This window comes from Eschrichtius robustus, chromosome 20 (assembly GCF_028021215.1).
Source record: "Eschrichtius robustus isolate mEscRob2 chromosome 20, mEscRob2.pri, whole genome shotgun sequence".
NCBI lineage: Eukaryota > Metazoa > Chordata > Mammalia > Artiodactyla > Eschrichtiidae > Eschrichtius > Eschrichtius robustus.
The window spans coordinates 31,663,985-31,688,693 of record NC_090843.1 but is presented as its reverse complement, the minus strand read 5'-3'; positions in this window follow the sequence as shown (position 1 = coordinate 31,688,693).

Here is a 24,709-nt window from a genome sequence, read left to right as displayed (position 1 = left end):
AGCCAATGTGCCAGCTAATGAATGAAAGCAAAGATTGCAGCCTGGGAAGCAGGGCCTCAAGTAAGTCTACCAACTGACTTTCCTCCAATATAGCCAGCTGAGAAAATGTGGCAAGTGTGTTGAAACCCGATTACAATGAAATGTTTCTCTTCAGAATAGGTGATTTGCTTCAAAACGCCAGCAGCTCGTCTCCCTCAGAGTGCTGTTTCTGTGTAGACTAGGGAAAGACACCACGGTCCCCATTTTAGAAAGGCTCTTTTCCTACTTGGTTTCATCCATGGAAGACCCAGAAAGGCTGCTCTCAACTAATCGGGCTGCACTTTCCTGAATCCTTGGGGTAGAGTAGTTCTGAGCCAATATGCCACCTAAGGAATGAAAGCAAAGTTTCCTTGCTACCGAAAGGCACACCGAGACCTGGTGTTTTCTCTATGAAATTGGCGTGGGCTTGAAGGGTGAGACCTACTGACTGTCCTCCTTTATAGCCAGTTGAGGAAATGTAGCAAGGCTGATGCAACCCGTTTACAACGAAATGTTTCTCTTCAGAGTAGGAGATTTTGCTACCAAAGGCCAGCAGCTCCTCTCTCTCAGAGAGCTGTTTCTGGGTAGACAAGGGAAAGACACCATGTTCCCCAGGTGAGAACGGCTCTTTTCCCAGTTGGTTTCATCCATGAAAGAGCCAGAAGTGCTGCTCTCAACTAATCGGGCTGCACATTCCTGAATCCCTGTGGTAGGGCAGTTCTGAGCCAGTATGCCACCTAATCAATGAAAGCAAAGTTTCCTTGCTACAGGAAGGCACACCGAGACCTGGTGTTTTCTCTATGAAATTGGCGTGGGCTTGAAGGGTGAGTCCTAATGACTGCCCTCCTTTATAGCCAGTTGAGGAAATGTAGCAAGGCTGATGCAACCAGCTTACAACGAAATATTTCTCTTCAGAATTGGAGATTTTCCTACCAAAGGCCAGCAGCTCCTCTCCCTCAGAGTGTTGTTTCTGTGTAGACTTGGGAAAGACACCATGGTCCCTAGGTGAGAACGGCTCTTTTCCCCCTTGGTTTCATCAATGAAAGAGCCAGAAGCGCTGATCTCAACTAATCAGGTTGAACATCCCTGAATCCTTGCGGTGGGGCAGTCCTGAGCCAATGTACCCGCTCTGGAATGAAAGCAAAGTTCCATCATGGGAAGCAGGGCCTCAAGTAAGTCTTCCAACTGACTGCCCTCCATTACAGCCAGCTGAGAAAATGTGGCAAGGCTGACGCAAACCGCTTACAACGAAATGTTTCTCTTCAGAATAGGAGATTTTGCTACCAAAGGCCAGCAGCTCCTCTCCCTCAGAGTGCTGTTTCTGTGTAGACTAGGGAAAGACACCATGGTCCCCAGGTTAGAACGGCTCTTTTCCCAGTTGGTTTCATCCAAGAAAGAGCCAGAAGGGCTGATCTCAATTAATCGGGCTTCATATCCCTGAACCTTGGAGTGGGGCAGTCCTGAGCCAATGTGCCAGCTAATGAATGAAAGCAAAGATTCCAGCCTGGGAAGCAGGGCCTCAAGTAAGTCTACCAACTGACTTTCCTCCATTATAGCCAGCTGAGAAAATGTGGCAAGGGTGTTGAAACCCGATTACAATGAAATGTTTCTCTTCAGAATAGGAAATTTTGCTACCAAACGCCAGCAGCTCGTCTCCCTCAGAGTGCTGTTTCTGTGTAGACAAGGGAAAGACACCATGGTCCCCAGGTTAGAAAGGCTCTTTTCCTAGTTGCTTTCATCCATGGAAGACCCAAAAACGCTGCTCTCAACTAATCGGACTGCACATTCCTGATATCTTGCAGTAGGGTAATTCTGAGCCAATATTCCACCAAAGGAATGAAAGCAAAGTTTCCTTGCTACAGGAAAGCACACCGAGACCTGGTGTTTTCTCTATGAAATTGGCATTGGCTTGAAGGGTGAGGCCTACTGACTGCCCTCCTTTATAGCCAGTTGAGGAAATGTACCAAGGCTGCGGCCACCCGCTTACAACGAAATGTTTCTCTTCAGAGTAGGAGATTTTGCTACCAAAAGCCAGCAGCTCCTCTCCGTCAGAGTGCTGTTTCTGTGTAGACGAGGGAAAGACACCATGGTCCCCAGGTGAGAACGGCTCTTTTCCCAGTTGGTTTCATCCATGAAAGAGCCAGAAGGGCTGATCTCAACTAATCGGGTTGAACATCCCTGAATCCTTGGGGTGGGGCAGTCCTGAGCCAATGTACCAGCTCTGGAATAAAAGCAAAGTTCCATCATGGGAAGCAGGGCCTCAAGTAAGTCTTCCAACTGACTGCCCTCCATTATAGCCAGCTGAGAAAATGTGGCAAGGCTGACACAACCCGCTTACAACAAAATGTTTCTGTTCAGAATAGGAGATTTTGCTACCAAATGCCAGCAGCTCCTCTCACTCAGAGTGCTGTTTCTGTGTAGACTAGGGAAAGATACCATGGTCCCCAGTTTAAAACGGCTCTTTTCCTAGTTGGTTTCATCCAAGAAAGAGCCAGAAAGGCTGATCTCAACTAATCGGGCTGCATATCCTTGAACCTTGGGGTAGGGCAGTCCTGAGCCAATGTGCCAGCTAATGAATGAAAGCAAAGATTGCAGCCTGGGAAGCAGGGTCTCAAGTAAGTCTACCAACTGACTTTCCTCCAATATAGCCAGCTGAGAAAATGTGGCAAGTGTGTTGAAACCCGATTACAATGAAATGTTTTTCTTCAGAATAGGTGATTGCTTCAAAACGCCAGCAGCTCGTCTCCCTCAGAGTGCTGTTTCTGTGTAGACTAGGGAAAGACACCACGGTCCCCATTTTAGAAAGGCTCTTTTCCTACTTGGTTTCATCCATGGAAGACCCAGAAAGGCTGCTCTCAACTAATCGGGCTGCACTTTCCTGAATCGTTGGGGTAGAGTAGTTCTGAGCCAATATGCCACCTAAGGAAGGAAAGCAAAGTTTCCTTGCTACAGGAAGGCACACCGAGACCTGGTGTTTTCTCTATGAAATAGGCGTGGGTTTGAAGGGTGAGGCCGACTGACTGCCCTCCTTTATAGCCAGTTGAGAATATGTGGCAAGGCTGAGGCAACCCGCTTACAACGAAATATTACTCTTCAGAATAGGATATTTTGCTACCAAATGTTAGCATCCCGTCTCCATCAGAGTGCTGTTTCTGCGTAGACTAGGGAAAGACACCACGGTAGCCAGGTTAGAAAGGCTCTTTTCCTAGTTGCTTTCATCCATGGAAGACCCAGAAATGCTGCTCTCAACTAATCGGACTGCACATTCCTGATACCTTGCGGTAGGGTAGTTCTGAGCCAGTATGTCGCCTAAGTAATGAAAGCAAAGTTTCCTTGCTACAGGAAAGCACACCGAGACCTGGTGTTTTCTCTATGAAATTGGCGTGGGCTTGAAGGGTGAGGCCTAGTGACTGCCCTCCTTTATAGCCAGTTGAGGAAATGTACCAAGGGTGATGCAACCCGCTTACAACGAAATGTTTCTCTTCAGAGTAGGAGATTTTGCTACCAAAGGTCAGCAGCTCCTCTCCCTCAGAGTGCTGTTTCTGTGTAGACTAGGGAAAGACACCATGGTCCCCAGGTGAGAACGGCTCTTTGCCCAGTTGGTTTCATCCAAGAAAGAGCCAGAAGGGCTGACCTCAACTAATCGGGCTGCATATCCCTGAATCCTTGGGTTGGGGCAGTCCTGAGCCAATGTGCCAGCTCTGCAATGAAAGCGAAGTTTCCAGCCTGAGAAGCAGGCCCTCAAGAAGATCTGCCAACTGACTGCCCTCCATTATAGCCAGCTGAGAAAATGTGGCAAGGCTGACGCAACCCGCTTACAACAAAATGTTTCCCTTCAGAATAGGAGATTTTGCTACCAAACGCCAGCAGCTCCTCTCCCTCAGAGTGCTGTTTCTGTGTAGACTAGGGAAAGACACCATGGTCCCCAGGTGAGAACGGCTCTTTTCCCAGTTGGTTTCATCCAAGAAAGAGCCAGAAGGGCTGATCTCAACTAATCGGGCTGCATATCCTTGAACCTTGGTGTAGGGCAGTCCTGAGCCAATGTGCCAGCTAATGAATGAAAGCAAAGATTGCAGCCTGGGAAGCAGGGCCTCAAGTAAGTCTACCAACTGACTTTCCTCCAATATAGCCAGCTGAGAAAATGTGGCAAGTGTGTTGAAACCCGATTACAATGAAATGTTTCTCTTCAGAATAGGTGATTTGCTTCAAAACGCCAGCAGCTGGTCTCCCTCAGAGTGCTGTTTCTGTGTAGACTAGGGAAAGACAACACGGTCCCCATTTTAGAAAGGCTCTTTTCCTACTTGGTTTCATCCATGGAAGACCCAGAAAGGCTGCTCTCAACTAATCGGGCTGCACTTTCCTGAATCCTTGGGGTAGAGTAGTTCTGAGCCAATATGCCACCTAAGGAATGAAAGCAAAGTTTCCTTGCTACCGAAAGGCACACCGAGACCTGGTGTTTTCTCTATGAAATTGGCGTGGGCTTGAAGGGTGAGACCTACTGACTGTCCTCCTTTATAGCCAGTTGAGGAAATGTAGCAAGGCTGATGCAACCCGTTTACAACGAAATGTTTCTCTTCAGAGTAGGAGATTTTGCTACCAAAGGCCAGCAGCTCCTCTCTCTCAGAGAGCTGTTTCTGGGTAGACAAGGGAAAGACACCATGTTCCCCAGGTGAGAACGGCTCTTTTCCCAGTTGGTTTCATCCATGAAAGAGCCAGAAGTGCTGCTCTCAACTAATCGGGCTGCACATTCCTGAATCCCTGTGGTAGGGCAGTTCTGAGCCAGTATGCCACCTAATCAATGAAAGCAAAGTTTCCTTGCTACAGGAAGGCACACCGAGACCTGGTGTTTTCTCTATGAAATTGGCGTGGGCTTGAAGGGTGAGTCCTAATGACTGCCCTCCTTTATAGCCAGTTGAGGAAATGTAGCAAGGCTGATGCAACCAGCTTACAACGAAATATTTCTCTTCAGAATTGGAGATTTTGCTACCAAAGGCCAGCAGCTCCTCTCCCTCAGAGTGTTGTTTCTGTGTAGACTTGGGAAAGACACCATGGTCCCTAGGTGAGAACGGCTCTTTTCCCCCTTGGTTTCATCAATGAAAGAGCCAGAAGCGCTGATCTCAACTAATCAGGTTGAACATCCCTGAATCCTTGCGGTGGGGCAGTCCTGAGCCAATGTACCCGCTCTGGAATGAAAGCAAAGTTCCATCATGGGAAGCAGGGCCTCAAGTAAGTCTTCCAACTGACTGCCCTCCATTACAGCCAGCTGAGAAAATGTGGCAAGGCTGACGCAAACCGCTTACAACGAAATGTTTCTCTTCAGAATAGGAGATTTTGCTACCAAAGTCCAGCAGCTCCTCTCCCTCAGAGTGCTGTTTCTGTGTAGACTAGGGAAAGACACCATGGTCCCCAGGTTAGAACGGCTCTTTTCCCAGTTGGTTTCATCCAAGAAAGAGCCAGAAGGGCTGATCTCAATTAATCGGGCTTCATATCCCTGAACCTTGGAGTGGGGCAGTCCTGAGCCAATGTGCCAGCTAATGAATGAAAGCAAAGATTCCAGCCTGGGAAGCAGGGCCTCAAGTAAGTCTACCAACTGACTTTCCTCCATTATAGCCAGCTGAGAAAATGTGGCAAGGGTGTTGAAACCCGATTACAATGAAATGTTTCTCTTCAGAATAGGAAATTTTGCTACCAAACGCCAGCAGCTCGTCTCCCTCAGAGTGCTGTTTCTGTGTAGACAAGGGAAAGACACCATGGTCCCCAGGTTAGAAAGGCTCTTTTCCTAGTTGCTTTCATCCATGGAAGACCCAAAAACGCTGCTCTCAACTAATCGGACTGCACATTCCTGATATCTTGCAGTAGGGTAATTCTGAGCCAATATTCCACCAAAGGAATGAAAGCAAAGTTTCCTTGCTACAGGAAAGCACACCGAGACCTGGTGTTTTCTCTATGAAATTGGCATTGGCTTGAAGGGTGAGGCCTACTGACTGCCCTCCTTTATAGCCAGTTGAGGAAATGTACCAAGGCTGCGGCCACCCGCTTACAACGAAATGTTTCTCTTCAGAGTAGGAGATTTTGCTACCAAAAGCCAGCAGCTCCTCTCCGTCAGAGTGCTGTTTCTGTGTAGACGAGGGAAAGACACCATGGTCCCCAGGTGAGAACGGCTCTTTTCCCAGTTGGTTTCATCCATGAAAGAGCCAGAAGGGCTGATCTCAACTAATCGGGTTGAACATCCCTGAATCCTTGGGGTGGGGCAGTCCTGAGCCAATGTACCAGCTCTGGAATAAAAGCAAAGTTCCATCATGGGAAGCAGGGCCTCAAGTAAGTCTTCCAACTGACTGCCCTCCATTATAGCCAGCTGAGAAAATGTGGCAAGGCTGACACAACCCGCTTACAACAAAATGTTTCTGTTCAGAATAGGAGATTTTGCTACCAAATGCCAGCAGCTCCTCTCACTCAGAGTGCTGTTTCTGTGTAGACTAGGGAAAGATACCATGGTCCCCAGTTTAAAACGGCTCTTTTCCTAGTTGGTTTCATCCAAGAAAGAGCCAGAAAGGCTGATCTCAACTAATCGGGCTGCATATCCTTGAACCTTGGGGTAGGGCAGTCCTGAGCCAATGTGCCAGCTAATGAATGAAAGCAAAGATTGCAGCCTGGGAAGCAGGGCCTCAAGTAAGTCTACCAACTGACTTTCCTCCAATATAGCCAGCTGAGAAAATGTGGCAAGTGTGTTGAAACCCGATTACAATGAAATGTTTTTCTTCAGAATAGGTGATTGCTTCAAAACGCCAGCAGCTCGTCTCCCTCAGAGTGCTGTTTCTGTGTAGACTAGGGAAAGACACCACGGTCCCCATTTTAGAAAGGCTCTTTTCCTACTTGGTTTCATCCATGGAAGACCCAGAAAGGCTGCTCTCAACTAATCGGGCTGCACTTTCCTGAATCGTTGGGGTAGAGTAGTTCTGAGCCAATATGCCACCTAAGGAAGGAAAGCAAAGTTTCCTTGCTACAGGAAGGCACACCGAGACCTGGTGTTTTCTCTATGAAATAGGCGTGGGTTTGAAGGGTGAGGCCGACTGACTGCCCTCCTTTATAGCCAGTTGAGAATATGTGGCAAGGCTGAGGCAACCCGCTTACAACGAAATATTACTCTTCAGAATAGGATATTTTGCTACCAAATGTTAGCATCCCGTCTCCATCAGAGTGCTGTTTCTGCGTAGACTAGGGAAAGACACCACGGTAGCCAGGTTAGAAAGGCTCTTTTCCTAGTTGCTTTCATCCATGGAAGACCCAGAAATGCTGCTCTCAACTAATCGGACTGCACATTCCTGATACCTTGCGGTAGGGTAGTTCTGAGCCGGTATGTCGCCTAAGTAATGAAAGCAAAGTTTCCTTGCTACAGGAAAGCACACCGAGACCTGGTGTTTTCTCTATGAAATTGGCGTGGGCTTGAAGGGTGAGGCCTAGTGACTGCCCTCCTTTATAGCCAGTTGAGGAAATGTACCAAGGGTGATGCAACCCGCTTACAACGAAATGTTTCTCTTCAGAGTAGGAGATTTTGCTACCAAAGGTCAGCAGCTCCTCTCCCTCAGAGTGCTGTTTCTGTGTAGACTAGGGAAAGACACCATGGTCCCCAGGTGAGAACGGCTCTTTGCCCAGTTGGTTTCATCCAAGAAAGAGCCAGAAGGGCTGACCTCAACTAATCGGGCTGCATATCCCTGAATCCTTGGGTTGGGGCAGTCCTGAGCCAATGTGCCAGCTCTGCAATGAAAGCGAAGTTTCCAGCCTGAGAAGCAGGCCCTCAAGAAGATCTGCCAACTGACTGCCCTCCATTATAGCCAGCTGAGAAAATGTGGCAAGGCTGACGCAACCCGCTTACAACAAAATGTTTCCCTTCAGAATAGGAGATTTTGCTACCAAACGCCAGCAGCTCCTCTCCCTCAGAGTGCTGTTTCTGTGTAGACTAGGGAAAGACACCATGGTCCCCAGGTGAGAACGGCTCTTTTCCCAGTTGGTTTCATCCAAGAAAGAGCCAGAAGGGCTGATCTCAACTAATCGGGCTGCATATCCTTGAACCTTGGTGTAGGGCAGTCCTGAGCCAATGTGCCAGCTAATGAATGAAAGCAAAGATTGCAGCCTGGGAAGCAGGGCCTCAAGTAAGTCTACCAACTGACTTTCCTCCAATATAGCCAGCTGAGAAAATGTGGCAAGTGTGTTGAAACCCGATTACAATGAAATGTTTCTCTTCAGAATAGGTGATTTGCTTCAAAACGCCAGCAGCTGGTCTCCCTCAGAGTGCTGTTTCTGTGTAGACTAGGGAAAGACAACACGGTCCCCATTTTAGAAAGGCTCTTTTCCTACTTGGTTTCATCCATGGAAGACCCAGAAAGGCTGCTCTCAACTAATCGGGCTGCACTTTCCTGAATCCTTGGGGTAGAGTAGTTCTGAGCCAATATGCCACCTAAGGAATGAAAGCAAAGTTTCCTTGCTACCGAAAGGCACACCGAGACCTGGTGTTTTCTCTATGAAATTGGCGTGGGCTTGAAGGGTGAGACCTACTGACTGTCCTCCTTTATAGCCAGTTGAGGAAATGTAGCAAGGCTGATGCAACCCGTTTACAACGAAATGTTTCTCTTCAGAGTAGGAGATTTTGCTACCAAAGGCCAGCAGCTCCTCTCTCTCAGAGAGCTGTTTCTGGGTAGACAAGGGAAAGACACCATGTTCCCCAGGTGAGAACGGCTCTTTTCCCAGTTGGTTTCATCCATGAAAGAGCCAGAAGTGCTGCTCTCAACTAATCGGGCTGCACATTCCTGAATCCCTGTGGTAGGGCAGTTCTGAGCCAGTATGCCACCTAATCAATGAAAGCAAAGTTTCCTTGCTACAGGAAGGCACACCGAGACCTGGTGTTTTCTCTATGAAATTGGCGTGGGCTTGAAGGGTGAGTCCTAATGACTGCCCTCCTTTATAGCCAGTTGAGGAAATGTAGCAAGGCTGATGCAACCAGCTTACAACGAAATATTTCTCTTCAGAATTGGAGATTTTGCTACCAAAGGCCAGCAGCTCCTCTCCCTCAGAGTGTTGTTTCTGTGTAGACTTGGGAAAGACACCATGGTCCCTAGGTGAGAACGGCTCTTTTCCCACTTGGTTTCATCAATGAAAGAGCCAGAAGCGCTGATCTCAACTAATCAGGTTGAACATCCCTGAATCCTTGCGGTGGGGCAGTCCTGAGCCAATGTACCCGCTCTGGAATGAAAGCAAAGTTCCATCATGGGAAGCAGGGCCTCAAGTAAGTCTTCCAACTGACTGCCCTCCATTACAGCCAGCTGAGAAAATGTGGCAAGGCTGACGCAAACCGCTTACAACGAAATGTTTCTCTTCAGAATAGGAGATTTTGCTACCAAAGTCCAGCAGCTCCTCTCCCTCAGAGTGCTGTTTCTGTGTAGACTAGGGAAAGACACCATGGTCCCCAGGTTAGAACGGCTCTTTTCCCAGTTGGTTTCATCCAAGAAAGAGCCAGAAGGGCTGATCTCAATTAATCGGGCTTCATATCCCTGAACCTTGGAGTGGGGCAGTCCTGAGCCAATGTGCCAGCTAATGAATGAAAGCACAGATTCCAGCCTGGGAAGCAGGGCCTCAAGTAAGTCTACCAACTGACTTTCCTCCATTATAGCCAGCTGAGAAAATGTGGCAAGGGTGTTGAAACCCGATTACAATGAAATGTTTCTCTTCAGAATAGGAAATTTTGCTACCAAACGCCAGCAGCTCGTCTCCCTCAGAGTGCTGTTTCTGTGTAGACAAGGGAAAGACACCATGGTCCCCAGGTTAGAAAGGCTCTTTTCCTAGTTGCTTTCATCCATGGAAGACCCAAAAACGCTGCTCTCAACTAATCGGACTGCACATTCCTGATATCTTGCAGTAGGGTAATTCTGAGCCAATATTCCACCAAAGGAATGAAAGCAAAGTTTCCTTGCTACAGGAAAGCACACCGAGACCTGGTGTTTTCTCTATGAAATTGGCATTGGCTTGAAGGGTGAGGCCTACTGACTGCCCTCCTTTATAGCCAGTTGAGGAAATGTACCAAGGCTGCGGCCACCCGCTTACAACGAAATGTTTCTCTTCAGAGTAGGAGATTTTGCTACCAAAAGCCAGCAGCTCCTCTCCGTCAGAGTGCTGTTTCTGTGTAGACGAGGGAAAGACACCATGGTCCCCAGGTGAGAACGGCTCTTTTCCCAGTTGGTTTCATCCATGAAAGAGCCAGAAGGGCTGATCTCAACTAATCGGGTTGAACATCCCTGAATCCTTGGGGTGGGGCAGTCCTGAGCCAATGTACCAGCTCTGGAATAAAAGCAAAGTTCCATCATGGGAAGCAGGGCCTCAAGTAAGTCTTCCAACTGACTGCCCTCCATTATAGCCAGCTGAGAAAATGTGGCAAGGCTGACACAACCCGCTTACAACAAAATGTTTCTGTTCAGAATAGGAGATTTTGCTACCAAATGCCAGCAGCTCCTCTCACTCAGAGTGCTGTTTCTGTGTAGACTAGGGAAAGATACCATGGTCCCCATTTTAAAACGGCTCTTTTCCTAGTTGGTTTCATCCAAGAAAGAGCCAGAAGGGCTGATCTCAACTAATCGGGCTGCATATCCTTGAACCTTGGGGTAGGGCAGTCCTGAGCCAATGTGCCAGCTAATGAATGAAAGCAAAGATTGCAGCCTGGGAAGCAGGGCCTCAAGTAAGTCTACCAACTGACTTTCCTCCAATATAGCCAGCTGAGAAAATGTGGCAAGTGTGTTGAAACCCGATTACAATGAAATGTTTTTCTTCAGAATAGGTGATTGCTTCAAAACGCCAGCAGCTCGTCTCCCTCAGAGTGCTGTTTCTGTGTAGACTAGGGAAAGACACCACGGTCCCCATTTTAGAAAGGCTCTTTTCCTACTTGGTTTCATCCATGGAAGACCCAGAAAGGCTGCTCTCAACTAATCGGGCTGCACTTTCCTGAATCGTTGGGGTAGAGTAGTTCTGAGCCAATATGCCACCTAAGGAAGGAAAGCAAAGTTTCCTTGCTACAGGAAGGCACACCGAGACCTGGTGTTTTCTCTATGAAATAGGCGTGGGTTTGAAGGGTGAGGCCGACTGACTGCCCTCCTTTATAGCCAGTTGAGAATATGTGGCAAGGCTGAGGCAACCCGCTTACAACGAAATATTACTCTTCAGAATAGGATATTTTGCTACCAAATGTTAGCATCCCGTCTCCATCAGAGTGCTGTTTCTGCGTAGACTAGGGAAAGACACCACGGTAGCCAGGTTAGAAAGGCTCTTTTCCTAGTTGCTTTCATCCATGGAAGACCCAGAAATGCTGCTCTCAACTAATCGGACTGCACATTCCTGATACCTTGCGGTAGGGTAGTTCTGAGCCGGTATGTCGCCTAAGTAATGAAAGCAAAGTTTCCTTGCTACAGGAAAGCACACCGAGACCTGGTGTTTTCTCTATGAAATTGGCGTGGGCTTGAAGGGTGAGGCCTAGTGACTGCCCTCCTTTATAGCCAGTTGAGGAAATGTACCAAGGGTGATGCAACCCGCTTACAACGAAATGTTTCTCTTCAGAGTAGGAGATTTTGCTACCAAAGGTCAGCAGCTCCTCTCCCTCAGAGTGCTGTTTCTGTGTAGACTAGGGAAAGACACCATGGTCCCCAGGTGAGAACGGCTCTTTGCCCAGTTGGTTTCATCCAAGAAAGAGCCAGAAGGGCTGACCTCAACTAATCGGGCTGCATATCCCTGAATCCTTGGGTTGGGGCAGTCCTGAGCCAATGTGCCAGCTCTGCAATGAAAGCGAAGTTTCCAGCCTGAGAAGCAGGCCCTCAAGAAGATCTGCCAACTGACTGCCCTCCATTATAGCCAGCTGAGAAAATGTGGCAAGGCTGACGCAACCCGCTTACAACAAAATGTTTCCCTTCAGAATAGGAGATTTTGCTACCAAACGCCAGCAGCTCCTCTCCCTCAGAGTGCTGTTTCTGTGTAGACTAGGGAAAGACACCATGGTCCCCAGGTGAGAACGGCTCTTTTCCCAGTTGGTTTCATCCAAGAAAGAGCCAGAAGGGCTGATCTCAACTAATCGGGCTGCATATCCTTGAACCTTGGTGTAGGGCAGTCCTGAGCCAATGTGCCAGCTAATGAATGAAAGCAAAGATTGCAGCCTGGGAAGCAGGGCCTCAAGTAAGTCTACCAACTGACTTTCCTCCAATATAGCCAGCTGAGAAAATGTGGCAAGTGTGTTGAAACCCGATTACAATGAAATGTTTCTCTTCAGAATAGGTGATTTGCTTCAAAACGCCAGCAGCTCGTCTCCCTCAGAGTGCTGTTTCTGTGTAGACTAGGGAAAGACAACACGGTCCCCATTTTAGAAAGGCTCTTTTCCTACTTGGTTTCATCCATGGAAGACCCAGAAAGGCTGCTCTCAACTAATCGGGCTGCACTTTCCTGAATCCTTGGGGTAGAGTAGTTCTGAGCCAATATGCCACCTAAGGAATGAAAGCAAAGTTTCCTTGCTACCGAAAGGCACACCGAGACCTGGTGTTTTCTCTATGAAATTGGCGTGGGCTTGAAGGGTGAGACCTACTGACTGTCCTCCTTTATAGCCAGTTGAGGAAATGTAGCAAGGCTGATGCAACCCGTTTACAACGAAATGTTTCTCTTCAGAGTAGGAGATTTTGCTACCAAAGGCCAGCAGCTCCTCTCTCTCAGAGAGCTGTTTCTGGGTAGACAAGGGAAAGACACCATGTTCCCCAGGTGAGAACGGCTCTTTTCCCAGTTGGTTTCATCCATGAAAGAGCCAGAAGTGCTGCTCTCAACTAATCGGGCTGCACATTCCTGAATCCCTGTGGTAGGGCAGTTCTGAGCCAGTATGCCACCTAATCAATGAAAGCAAAGTTTCCTTGCTACAGGAAGGCACACCGAGACCTGGTGTTTTCTCTATGAAATTGGCGTGGGCTTGAAGGGTGAGTCCTAATGACTGCCCTCCTTTATAGCCAGTTGAGGAAATGTAGCAAGGCTGATGCAACCAGCTTACAACGAAATATTTCTCTTCAGAATTGGAGATTTTGCTACCAAAGGCCAGCAGCTCCTCTCCCTCAGAGTGTTGTTTCTGTGTAGACTTGGGAAAGACACCATGGTCCCTAGGTGAGAACGGCTCTTTTCCCACTTGGTTTCATCAATGAAAGAGCCAGAAGCGCTGATCTCAACTAATCAGGTTGAACATCCCTGAATCCTTGCGGTGGGGCAGTCCTGAGCCAATGTACCCGCTCTGGAATGAAAGCAAAGTTCCATCATGGGAAGCAGGGCCTCAAGTAAGTCTTCCAACTGACTGCCCTCCATTACAGCCAGCTGAGAAAATGTGGCAAGGCTGACGCAAACCGCTTACAACGAAATGTTTCTCTTCAGAATAGGAGATTTTGCTACCAAAGTCCAGCAGCTCCTCTCCCTCAGAGTGCTGTTTCTGTGTAGACTAGGGAAAGACACCATGGTCCCCAGGTTAGAACGGCTCTTTTCCCAGTTGGTTTCATCCAAGAAAGAGCCAGAAGGGCTGATCTCAATTAATCGGGCTTCATATCCCTGAACCTTGGAGTGGGGCAGTCCTGAGCCAATGTGCCAGCTAATGAATGAAAGCAAAGATTCCAGCCTGGGAAGCAGGGCCTCAAGTAAGTCTACCAACTGACTTTCCTCCATTATAGCCAGCTGAGAAAATGTGGCAAGGGTGTTGAAACCCGATTACAATGAAATGTTTCTCTTCAGAATAGGAAATTTTGCTACCAAACGCCAGCAGCTCGTCTCCCTCAGAGTGCTGTTTCTGTGTAGACAAGGGAAAGACACCATGGTCCCCAGGTTAGAAAGGCTCTTTTCCTAGTTGCTTTCATCCATGGAAGACCCAAAAACGCTGCTCTCAACTAATCGGACTGCACATTCCTGATATCTTGCAGTAGGGTAATTCTGAGCCAATATTCCACCAAAGGAATGAAAGCAAAGTTTCCTTGCTACAGGAAAGCACACCGAGACCTGGTGTTTTCTCTATGAAATTGGCATTGGCTTGAAGGGTGAGGCCTACTGACTGCCCTCCTTTATAGCCAGTTGAGGAAATGTACCAAGGCTGCGGCCACCCGCTTACAACGAAATGTTTCTCTTCAGAGTAGGAGATTTTGCTACCAAAAGCCAGCAGCTCCTCTCCGTCAGAGTGCTGTTTCTGTGTAGACGAGGGAAAGACACCATGGTCCCCAGGTGAGAACGGCTCTTTTCCCAGTTGGTTTCATCCATGAAAGAGCCAGAAGGGCTGATCTCAACTAATCGGGTTGAACATCCCTGAATCCTTGGGGTGGGGCAGTCCTGAGCCAATGTACCAGCTCTGGAATAAAAGCAAAGTTCCATCATGGGAAGCAGGGCCTCAAGTAAGTCTTCCAACTGACTGCCCTCCATTATAGCCAGCTGAGAAAATGTGGCAAGGCTGACACAACCCGCTTACAACAAAATGTTTCTGTTCAGAATAGGAGATTTTGCTACCAAATGCCAGCAGCTCCTCTCACTCAGAGTGCTGTTTCTGTGTAGACTAGGGAAAGATACCATGGTCCCCATTTTAAAACGGCTCTTTTCCTAGTTGGTTTCATCCAAGAAAGAGCCAGAAAGGCTGATCTCAACTAATCGGGCTGCATATCCTTGAACCTTGGGGTAGGGCAGTCCTGAGCCAATGTGCCAGCTAATGAATGAAAGCAAAGATTGCAGCCTGGGAAGCAGGGCCTCAAGTAAGTCTACCAACTGACTTTCCTCCAATATAGCCAGCTGAGAAAATGTGGCAAGTGTGTTGAAACCCGATTACAATGAAATGTTTTTCTTCAGAATAGGTGATTGCTTCAAAACGCCAGCAGCTCGTCTCCCTCAGAGTGCTGTTTCTGTGTAGACTAGGGAAAGACACCACGGTCCCCATTTTAGAAAGGCTCTTTTCCTACTTGGTTTCATCCATGGAAGACCCAGAAAGGCTGCTCTCAACTAATCGGGCTGCACTTTCCTGAATCGTTGGGGTAGAGTAGTTCTGAGCCAATATGCCACCTAAGGAAGGAAAGCAAAGTTTCCTTGCTACAGGAAGGCACACCGAGACCTGGTGTTTTCTCTATGAAATAGGCGTGGGTTTGAAGGGTGAGTCCGACTGACTGCCCTCCTTTATAGCCAGTTGAGAATATGTGGCAAGGCTGAGGCAACCCGCTTACAACGAAATATTACTCTTCAGAATAGGATATTTTGCTACCAAATGTTAGCATCCCGTCTCCATCAGAGTGCTGTTTCTGCGTAGACTAGGGAAAGACACCACGGTAGCCAGGTTAGAAAGGCTCTTTTCCTAGTTGCTTTCATCCATGGAAGACCCAGAAATGCTGCTCTCAACTAATCGGACTGCACATTCCTGATACCTTGCGGTAGGGTAGTTCTGAGCCGGTATGTCGCCTAAGTAATGAAAGCAAAGTTTCCTTGCTACAGGAAAGCACACCGAGACCTGGTGTTTTCTCTATGAAATTGGCGTGGGCTTGAAGGGTGAGGCCTAGTGACTGCCCTCCTTTATAGCCAGTTGAGGAAATGTACCAAGGGTGATGCAACCCGCTTACAACGAAATGTTTCTCTTCAGAGTAGGAGATTTTGCTACCAAAGGTCAGCAGCTCCTCTCCCTCAGAGTGCTGTTTCTGTGTAGACTAGGGAAAGACACCATGGTCCCCAGGTTAGAACGGCTCTTTTCCCAGTTGGTTTCATCCAAGAAAGAGCCAGAAGGGCTGATCTCAATTAATCGGGCTTCATATCCCTGAACCTTGGAGTGGGGCAGTCCTGAGCCAATGTGCCAGCTAATGAATGAAAGCAAAGATTCCAGCCTGGGAAGCAGGGCCTCAAGTAAGTCTACCAACTGACTTTCCTCCATTATAGCCAGCTGAGAAAATGTGGCAAGGGTGTTGAAACCCGATTACAATGAAATGTTTCTCTTCAGAATAGGAAATTTTGCTACCAAACGCCAGCAGCTCGTCTCCCTCAGAGTGCTGTTTCTGTGTAGACAAGGGAAAGACACCATGGTCCCCAGGTTAGAAAGGCTCTTTTCCTAGTTGCTTTCATCCATGGAAGACCCAAAAACGCTGCTCTCAACTAATCGGACTGCACATTCCTGATATCTTGCAGTAGGGTAATTCTGAGCCAATATTCCACCAAAGGAATGAAAGCAAAGTTTCCTTGCTACAGGAAAGCACACCGAGACCTGGTGTTTTCTCTATGAAATTGGCATTGGCTTGAAGGGTGAGGCCTACTGACTGCCCTCCTTTATAGCCAGTTGAGGAAATGTACCAAGGCTGCGGCCACCCGCTTACAACGAAATGTTTCTCTTCAGAGTAGGAGATTTTGCTACCAAAAGCCAGCAGCTCCTCTCCGTCAGAGTGCTGTTTCTGTGTAGATGAGGGAAAGACACCATGGTCCCCAGGTGAGAACGGCTCTTTTCCCAGTTGGTTTCATCCATGAAAGAGCCAGAAGGGCTGATCTCAACTAATCGGGTTGAACATCCCTGAATCCTTGGGGTGGGGCAGTCCTGAGCCAATGTACCAGCTCTGGAATAAAAGCAAAGTTCCATCATGGGAAGCAGGGCCTCAAGTAAGTCTTCCAACTGACTGCCCTCCATTATAGCCAGCTGAGAAAATGTGGCAAGGCTGACACAACCCGCTTACAACAAAATGTTTCTGTTCAGAATAGGAGATTTTGCTACCAAATGCCAGCAGCTCCTCTCACTCAGAGTGCTGTTTCTGTGTAGACTAGGGAAAGATACCATGGTTCCCAGTTTAAAACGGCTCTTTTCCTAGTTGGTTTCATCCAAGAAAGAGCCAGAAAGGCTGATCTCAACTAATCGGGCTGCATATCCTTGAACCTTGGGGTAGGGCAGTCCTGAGCCAATGTGCCAGCTAATGAATGAAAGCAAAGATTGCAGCCTGGGAAGCAGGGCCTCAAGTAAGTCTACCAACTGACTTTCCTCCAATATAGCCAGCTGAGAAAATGTGGCAAGTGTGTTGAAACCCGATTACAATGAAATGTTTTTCTTCAGAATAGGTGATTGCTTCAAAACGCCAGCAGCTCGTCTCCCTCAGAGTGCTGTTTCTGTGTAGACTAGGGAAAGACACCACGGTCCCCATTTTAGAAAGGCTCTTTTCCTACTTGGTTTCATCCATGGAAGACCCAGAAAGGCTGCTCTCAACTAATCGGGCTGCACTTTCCTGAATCGTTGGGGTAGAGTAGTTCTGAGCCAATATGCCACCTAAGGAAGGAAAGCAAAGTTTCCTTGCTACAGGAAGGCACACCGAGACCTGGTGTTTTCTCTATGAAATAGGCGTGGGTTTGAAGGGTGAGGCCGACTGACTGCCCTCCTTTATAGCCAGTTGAGAATATGTGGCAAGGCTGAGGCAACCCGCTTACAACGAAATATTACTCTTCAGAATAGGATATTTTGCTACCAAATGTTAGCATCCCGTCTCCATCAGAGTGCTGTTTCTGCGTAGACTAGGGAAAGACACCACGGTAGCCAGGTTAGAAAGGCTCTTTTCCTAGTTGCTTTCATCCATGGAAGACCCAGAAATGCTGCTCTCAACTAATCGGACTGCACATTCCTGATACCTTGCGGTAGGGTAGTTCTGAGCCGGTATGTCGCCTAAGTAATGAAAGCAAAGTTTCCTTGCTACAGGAAAGCACACCGAGACCTGGTGTTTTCTCTATGAAATTGGCGTGGGCTTGAAGGGTGAGGCCTAGTGACTGCCCTCCTTTATAGCCAGTTGAGGAAATGTACCAAGGGTGATGCAACCCGCTTACAACGAAATGTTTCTCTTCAGAGTAGGAGATTTTGCTACCAAAGGTCAGCAGCTCCTCTCCCTCAGAGTGCTGTTTCTGTGTAGACTAGGGAAAGACACCATGGTCCCCAGGTGAGAACGGCTCTTTGCCCAGTTGGTTTCATCCAAGAAAGAGCCAGAAGGGCTGACCTCAACTAATCGGGCTGCATATCCCTGAATCCTTGGGTTGGGGCAGTCCTGAGCCAATGTGCCAGCTCTGCAATGAAAGCGAAGTTTCCAGCCTGAGAAGCAGGCCCTCAAGAAGATCTGCCAACTGACTGCCCTCCATTATAGCCAGCTGAGAAAATGTGGCAAGGCTGACGCAACCCGCTTACAACAAAATGTTTCCCTTCAGAATAGGAGATTTTGCTACCAAACGCCAGCAGCTCCTCTCCCTCAGAGTGCTGTTTCTGTGTAGACTAGGGAAAGACACCATGGTCCCCAGGTGAGAACGGCTCTTTTCCCAGTTGGTTTCATCCAAGAAAGAGCCAGAAGGGCTGATCTCAACTAATCGGGCTGCATATCCTTGAACCTTGGTGTAGGGCAGTCCTGAGCCAATGTGCCAGCTAATGAATGAAAGCAAAGATTGCAGCCTGGGAAGCAGGGCCTCAAGTAAGTCTACCAACTGACTTTCCTCCAATATAGCCAGCTGAGAAAATGTGGCAAGTGTGTTGAAACCCGATTACAATGAAATGTTTCTCTTCAGAATAGGTGATTTGCTTCAAAACGCCAGCAGCTCGTCTCCCTCAGAGTGCTGTTTCTGTGTAGACTAGGGAAAGACACCACGGTCCCCATTTTAGAAAGGCTCTTTTCCTACTTGGTTTCATCCATGGAAGACCCAGAAAGGCTGCTCTCAACTAATCGGGCTGCACTTTCCTGAATCCTTGGGGTAGAGTAGTTCTGAGCCAATATGCCACCTAAGGAATGAAAGCAAAGTTTCCTTGCTACCGAAAGGCACACCGAGACCTGGTGTTTTCTCTATGAAATTGGCGTGGGCTTGAAGGGTGAGACCTACTGACTGTCCTCCTTTATAGCCAGTTGAGGAAATGTAGCAAGGCTGATGCAACCCGTTTACAACGAAATGTTTCTCTTCAGAGTAGGAGATTTTGCTACCAAAGGCCAGCAGCTCCTCTCTCTCAGAGAGCTGTTTCTGGGTAGACAAGGGAAAGACACCATGTTCCCCAGGTGAGAACGGCTCTTTTCCCAGTTGGTTTCATCCATGAAAGAGCCAGAAGTGCTGCTCTCAACTAATCGGGCTGCACATTCCTGAATCCCTGTGGTAGGGCAGTTCTGAGCCAGTATGCCACCTAATCAATGAAAGCAAAGTTTCCTTGCTACAGGAAGGCACACCGAGACCTGGTGTTTTCTCTATGAAATTGGCGTGGGCTTGAAGGGTGAGTCCTAATGACTGCCCTCCTTTATAGCCAGTTGAGGAAATGTAGCAAGGCTGATGCAACCAGCTTACAACGAAATATTTCTCTTCAGAATTGGAGATTTTGCTACCAAAGGCCAGCAGCTCCTCTCCCTCAGAGTGTTGTTTCTGTGTAGACTTGGGAAAGACACCATGGTCCCTAGGTGAGAACGGCTCTTTTCCCACTTGGTTTCATCAATGAAAGAGCCAGAAGCGCTGATCTCAACTAATCAGGTTGAACATCCCTGAATCCTTGCGGTGGGGCAGTCCTGAGCCAATGTACCCGCTCTGGAATGAAAGCAAAGTTCCATCATGGGAAGCAGGGCCTCAAGTAAGTCTTCCAACTGACTGCCCTCCATTACAGCCAGCTGAGAAAATGTGGCAAGGCTGATGCAAACCGCTTACAACGAAATGTTTCTCTTCAGAATAGGAGATTTTGCTACCAAAGTCCAGCAGCTCCTCTCCCTCAGAGTGCTGTTTCTGTGTAGACTAGGGAAAGACACCATGGTCCCCAGGTTAGAACGGCTCTTTTCCCAGTTGGTTTCATCCAAGAAAGAGCCAGAAGGGCTGATCTCAATTAATCGGGCTTCATATCCCTGAACCTTGGAGTGGGGCAGTCCTGAGCCAATGTGCCAGCTAATGAATGAAAGCAAAGATTCCAGCCTGGGAAGCAGGGCCTCAAGTAAGTCTACCAACTGACTTTCCTCCATTATAGCCAGCTGAGAAAATGTGGCAAGGGTGTTGAAACCCGATTACAATGAAATGTTTCTCTTCAGAATAGGAAATTTTGCTACCAAACGCCAGCAGCTCGTCTCCCTCAGAGTGCTGTTTCTGTGTAGACAAGGGAAAGACACCATGGTCCCCAGGTTAGAAAGGCTCTTTTCCTAGTTGCTTTCATCCATGGAAGACCCAAAAACGCTGCTCTCAACTAATCGGACTGCACATTCCTGATATCTTGCAGTAGGGTAATTCTGAGCCAATATTCCACCAAAGGAATGAAAGCAAAGTTTCCTTGCTACAGGAAAGCACACCGAGACCTGGTGTTTTCTCTATGAAATTGGCATTGGCTTGAAGGGTGAGGCCTACTGACTGCCCTCCTTTATAGCCAGTTGAGGAAATGTACCAAGGCTGCGGCCACCCGCTTACAACGAAATGTTTCTCTTCAGAGTAGGAGATTTTGCTACCAAAAGCCAGCAGCTCCTCTCCGTCAGAGTGCTGTTTCTGTGTAGACGAGGGAAAGACACCATGGTCCCCAGGTGAGAACGGCTCTTTTCCCAGTTGGTTTCATCCATGAAAGAGCCAGAAGGGCTGATCTCAACTAATCGGGTTGAACATCCCTGAATCCTTGGGGTGGGGCAGTCCTGAGCCAATGTACCAGCTCTGGAATAAAAGCAAAGTTCCATCATGGGAAGCAGGGCCTCAAGTAAGTCTTCCAACTGACTGCCCTCCATTATAGCCAGCTGAGAAAATGTGGCAAGGCTGACACAACCCGCTTACAACAAAATGTTTCTGTTCAGAATAGGAGATTTTGCTACCAAATGCCAGCAGCTCCTCTCACTCAGAGTGCTGTTTCTGTGTAGACTAGGGAAAGATACCATGGTCCCCAGTTTAAAACGGCTCTTTTCCTAGTTGGTTTCATCCAAGAAAGAGCCAGAAAGGCTGATCTCAACTAATCGGGCTGCATATCCTTGAACCTTGGGGTAGGGCAGTCCTGAGCCAATGTGCCAGCTAATGAATGAAAGCAAAGATTGCAGCCTGGGAAGCAGGGCCTCAAGTAAGTCTACCAACTGACTTTCCTCCAATATAGCCAGCTGAGAAAATGTGGCAAGTGTGTTGAAACCCGATTACAATGAAATGTTTTTCTTCAGAATAGGTGATTGCTTCAAAACGCCAGCAGCTCGTCTCCCTCAGAGTGCTGTTTCTGTGTAGACTAGGGAAAGACACCACGGTCCCCATTTTAGAAAGGCTCTTTTCCTACTTGGTTTCATCCATGGAAGACCCAGAAAGGCTGCTCTCAACTAATCGGGCTGCACTTTCCTGAATCGTTGGGGTAGAGTAGTTCTGAGCCAATATGCCACCTAAGGAAGGAAAGCAAAGTTTCCTTGCTACAGGAAGGCACACCGAGACCTGGTGTTTTCTCTATGAAATAGGCGTGGGTTTGAAGGGTGAGGCCGACTGACTGCCCTCCTTTATAGCCAGTTGAGAATATGTGGCAAGGCTGAGGCAACCCGCTTACAACGAAATATTACTCTTCAGAATAGGATATTTTGCTACCAAATGTTAGCATCCCGTCTCCATCAGAGTGCTGTTTCTGCGTAGACTAGGGAAAGACACCACGGTAGCCAGGTTAGAAAGGCTCTTTTCCTAGTTGCTTTCATCCATGGAAGACCCAGAAATGCTGCTCTCAACTAATCGGACTGCACATTCCTGATACCTTGCGGTAGGGTAGTTCTGAGCCGGTATGTCGCCTAAGTAATGAAAGCAAAGTTTCCTTGCTACAGGAAAGCACACCGAGACCTGGTGTTTTCTCTATGAAATTGGCGTGGGCTTGAAGGGTGAGGCCTAGTGACTGCCCTCCTTTATAGCCAGTTGAGGAAATGTACCAAGGGTGATGCAACCCGCTTACAACGAAATGTTTCTCTTCAGAGTAGGAGATTTTGCTACCAAAGGTCAGCAGCTCCTCTCCCTCAGAGTGCTGTTTCTGTGTAGACTAGGGAAAGACACCATGGTCCCCAGGTGAGAACGGCTCTTTGCCCAGTTGGTTTCATCCAAGAAAGAGCCAGAAGGGCTGACCTCAACTAATCGGGCTGCATATCCCTGAATCCTTGGGTTGGGGCAGTCCTGAGCCAATGTGCCAGCTCTGCAATGAAAGCGAAGTTTCCAGCCTGAGAAGCAGGCCCTCAAGAAGATCTGCCAACTGACTGCCCTCCATTATAGCCAGCTGAGAAAATGTGGCAAGGCTGACGCAACCCGCTTACAACAAAATGTTTCCCTTCAGAATAGGAGATTTTGCTACCAAACGCCAGCAGCTCCTCTCCCTCAGAGTGCTGTTTCTGTGTAGACTAGGGAAAGACACCATGGTCCCCAGGTGAGAACGGCTCTTTTCCCAGTTGGTTTCATCCAAGAAAGAGCCAGAAGGGCTGATCTCAACTAATCGGGCTGCATATCCTTGAACCTTGGTGTAGGGCAGTCCTGAGCCAATGTGCCAGCTAATGAATGAAAGCAAAGATTGCAGCCTGGGAAGCAGGGCCTCAAGTAAGTCTACCAACTGACTTTCCTCCAATATAGCCAGCTGAGAAAATGTGGCAAGTGTGTTGAAACCCGATTACAATGAAATGTTTCTCTTCAGAATAGGTGATTTGCTTCAAAACGCCAGCAGCTCGTCTCCCTCAGAGTGCTGTTTCTGTGTAGACTAGGGAAAGACACCACGGTCCCCATTTTAGAAAGGCTCTTTTCCTACTTGGTTTCATCCATGGAAGACCCAGAAAGGCTGCTCTCAACTAATCGGGCTGCACTTTCCTGAATCCTTGGGGTAGAGTAGTTCTGAGCCAATATGCCACCTAAGGAATGAAAGCAAAGTTTCCTTGCTACCGAAAGGCACACCGAGACCTGGTGTTTTCTCTATGAAATTGGCGTGGGCTTGAAGGGTGAGACCTACTGACTGTCCTCCTTTATAGCCAGTTGAGGAAATGTAGCAAGGCTGATGCAACCCGTTTACAACGAAATGTTTCTCTTCAGAGTAGGAGATTTTGCTACCAAAGGCCAGCAGCTCCTCTCTCTCAGAGAGCTGTTTCTGGGTAGACAAGGGAAAGACACCATGTTCCCCAGGTGAGAACGGCTCTTTTCCCAGTTGGTTTCATCCATGAAAGAGCCAGAAGTGCTGCTCTCAACTAATCGGGCTGCACATTCCTGAATCCCTGTGGTAGGGCAGTTCTGAGCCAGTATGCCACCTAATCAATGAAAGCAAAGTTTCCTTGCTACAGGAAGGCACACCGAGACCTGGTGTTTTCTCTATGAAATTGGCGTGGGCTTGAAGGGTGAGTCCTAATGACTGCCCTCCTTTATAGCCAGTTGAGGAAATGTAGCAAGGCTGATGCAACCAGCTTACAACGAAATATTTCTCTTCAGAATTGGAGATTTTGCTACCAAAGGCCAGCAGCTCCTCTCCCTCAGAGTGTTGTTTCTGTGTAGACTTGGGAAAGACACCATGGTCCCTAGGTGAGAACGGCTCTTTTCCCACTTGGTTTCATCAATGAAAGAGCCAGAAGCGCTGATCTCAACTAATCAGGTTGAACATCCCTGAATCCTTGCGGTGGGGCAGTCCTGAGCCAATGTACCCGCTCTGGAATGAAAGCAAAGTTCCATCATGGGAAGCAGGGCCTCAAGTAAGTCTTCCAACTGACTGCCCTCCATTACAGCCAGCTGAGAAAATGTGGCAAGGCTGACGCAAACCGCTTACAACGAAATGTTTCTCTTCAGAATAGGAGATTTTGCTACCAAAGTCCAGCAGCTCCTCTCCCTCAGAGTGCTGTTTCTGTGTAGACTAGGGAAAGACACCATGGTCCCCAGGTTAGAACGGCTCTTTTCCCAGTTGGTTTCATCCAAGAAAGAGCCAGAAGGGCTGATCTCAATTAATCGGGCTTCATATCCCTGAACCTTGGAGTGGGGCAGTCCTGAGCCAATGTGCCAGCTAATGAATGAAAGCAAAGATTCCAGCCTGGGAAGCAGGGCCTCAAGTAAGTCTACCAACTGACTTTCCTCCATTATAGCCAGCTGAGAAAATGTGGCAAGGGTGTTGAAACCCGATTACAATGAAATGTTTCTCTTCAGAATAGGAAATTTTGCTACCAAACGCCAGCAGCTCGTCTCCCTCAGAGTGCTGTTTCTGTGTAGACAAGGGAAAGACACCATGGTCCCCAGGTTAGAAAGGCTCTTTTCCTAGTTGCTTTCATCCATGGAAGACCCAAAAACGCTGCTCTCAACTAATCGGACTGCACATTCCTGATATCTTGCAGTAGGGTAATTCTGAGCCAATATTCCACCAAAGGAATGAAAGCAAAGTTTCCTTGCTACAGGAAAGCACACCGAGACCTGGTGTTTTCTCTATGAAATTGGCATTGGCTTGAAGGGTGAGGCCTACTGACTGCCCTCCTTTATAGCCAGTTGAGGAAATGTACCAAGGCTGCGGCCACCCGCTTACAACGAAATGTTTCTCTTCAGAGTAGGAGATTTTGCTACCAAAAGCCAGCAGCTCCTCTCCGTCAGAGTGCTGTTTCTGTGTAGACGAGGGAAAGACACCATGGTCCCCAGGTGAGAACGGCTCTTTTCCCAGTTGGTTTCATCCATGAAAGAGCCAGAAGGGCTGATCTCAACTAATCGGGTTGAACATCCCTGAATCCTTGGGGTGGGGCAG